At 43.4% G+C, this 2354-nt stretch overlaps 1 pseudogene; it reads left to right on the top strand.

The window, feature by feature from the left end:
• Positions 1-856: 856 nt before the first annotated feature.
• On the top strand, positions 857-1698 carry LOC125166427 (60S ribosomal protein L7a-like; annotated as a pseudogene).
• Positions 1699-2354: the final 656 nt, after the last annotated feature.

Genomic DNA, 2354 nt, shown 5'->3' on the forward strand with positions numbered 1-2354 from the left:
AGATAGAATTATGGAGAAAGTTTGACACATTTTCCTGAAAATGTCCTATGGCAGTCACAATTTATGACTTATAAAGAAAAACAAGTTGTTGAAAATTATCAGAGATGCTGATAATCAAGATATCATGAAATATTGAAAAACATTGCATAAGGGAAAAAATAAAAACTAAAGTTCCTGGCTTACATTGATGAACGGGCTCAACAAGAAATTGGTGAATTTGGGGCGCCTGGGTGGCGCAGTCGGTTAAGCGTCCGACTTCAGCCAGGTCACGATCTCGCGGTCCAGGAGATGGAGCCCCGCGTCAGGCTCTGGGCTGATGGCTCAGAGCCTGGAGCCTGTTTCTGATTCTGTGTCTCCCTCTCTCTCTGCCCCTCCCCCGTTCATGCTCTGTCTCTCTCTGTCCCAAAAATAAATAAACGTTGAAAAAAAATTAAAAAAAAAAAAGAAATTGGTGAATTTATACAACTTTCTAGTTTCTTATTTTTGTATTTACACAAACTAAAACTCAAAGACTTGAGTTGCAAGGTGAGTCAGTACATGAATTGTGAGTCTAGAATTTTTAGAAGCAACCCAGTATAAACCAGTGTTTTCAAACTCAGCACTGTTAACATTTGGGGGGCTTGTTTGTTTGTTTGAAACCGTACCCAGTATATTTTCCAACCACAACAGTACAAAACTACAGATCAACAATAAAACAAACCTGGAAAATTTACAATGTAAACACTCAGTATTTATTTGTAAATATTAAACAACGCACTATTGCACAAGCAACTGACCAAATGAGAAATCAAACAGAACACCAAAATATGTCTCAAAACAAAAGAAAAACTAAACACAAGTGCAATTTATGCTATCAATGTTTGTATTAAGGAAAAAAGTTCAGGTCTCTCCTCCAGCTATCCAAGCTGTTACAGGAAAGGAGGCTAAGGGGAAAAAAGTGGCCCCAGGCCCTGCTGTCATGAAGAAGCAGAGGCCAAGAAGGTGGACAAGACAAGGCCCAAGAATTTTGTCATCAGACAGGAAATGCAGCCTAAAAGGGATCTCATTCATTGTGTCAAATGGCCTCACTACATCCAGCTGCAGCAGCAAAGGCATATTCTCCATAAACGCCTACAAGTGCCTCCCATGATTAACCAGTTCACCCAGACTTTGGACCACCAAACAACCACTCCACTGCTGAAGCTGGCCCACAAATACAGACCAGAGACAAAGAAAGTGAAGAAGCAGAGATTCTTGACCCAGGCTGAGAAGAAAGCTGCTGGCAAAGGGGATGTCCCCACTGAGAGGCTGCCTGTCCTTTGCGGTGGGCTTAATAGTGTCACCACCTTGGTGGAAAAACAAGAAGGCTCTGCTGGTAGTGATTGCATGTGATGTGGATCCCATAAAGCTGGTTGACTTCCTGCATGCCCTGTGTCATAAAGTTTGGGTTCCCTACTGCACTACTGTTCTTCAAGGAGAAGGCCAGCCTGGGGCATCAGGTCCACAGGAAGACCTGCACCACTGTTGCCTTCACACAGGTTAAGTTGGGAGACAAAGGAGCTCTGGTTCAGCTGATGGAAGCAATCAGGACCAATACAATGACAGGTATGCTGATATCTGCCATCACTGGGGAGGCAACATCCTGGGTCCAAAGCCAGTAGCTCACATTGCAAGGTGGAAAATGCAAAGGCTAAAATACTGATCACCAAACTGGGCTAAGTGTGCACTGTATAAAAATTTTTTTTTATATTTATTTATATTTTTGAGAGACAGAGAGAGACTGTGAGGGGGAGAGAGGTAGAGAGAAGGAGATACAGAATCTGAAGCAGGCTCCAGAGAATTTGCAAGCTGTCAGCACAGAGTCCAACATGGGGCTGGAACCCACGAACCGTGAAATCATGACCTGAGCTGAAGTCTGGCTCTCAACCAACGGAGCCACCCAGGTGCCTTAAGTGTGCACTGCTTAAAAAATGTTCTTTTCTAGCCTGTATTGAAAGAATGAAAGAAAGAAAGAAAGAAAGAAAGAAAGAAAGAAAGAAAGAAAGAGGAAGAAAGAAAGAAAGAGAGAAAGAGAAAGAAAAGAAAGAAAGAAAGAAAGAAAGAAAGGAAGGAAGGAAGGAAAGAGGGGCACCTAGGTGGCTCAGTCAATGAAGCGTTCGACTTCGGCTCAGGTCATGATTTCATGGTTTGTGGGTTCAAGCCCTGCGTCCGGCTATGTGCTGACAACTCAGAGCCTGAAGCCAGGTTCGGATTCTGTGTCTCCCTCTCCCTGCCCCTCCCCCACTTATGCTGTGTCTCTCTCCCTCTCTCTCAAAAATAAAGGAACACCACAAGGAACTCGAAAAAGAAGAAACTTGGGGGAAATTTAGTAGAGG

Source organism: Prionailurus viverrinus, chromosome B2 (assembly GCF_022837055.1).
Source record: "Prionailurus viverrinus isolate Anna chromosome B2, UM_Priviv_1.0, whole genome shotgun sequence".
In the NCBI taxonomy this organism is placed as follows: domain Eukaryota; kingdom Metazoa; phylum Chordata; class Mammalia; order Carnivora; family Felidae; genus Prionailurus; species Prionailurus viverrinus.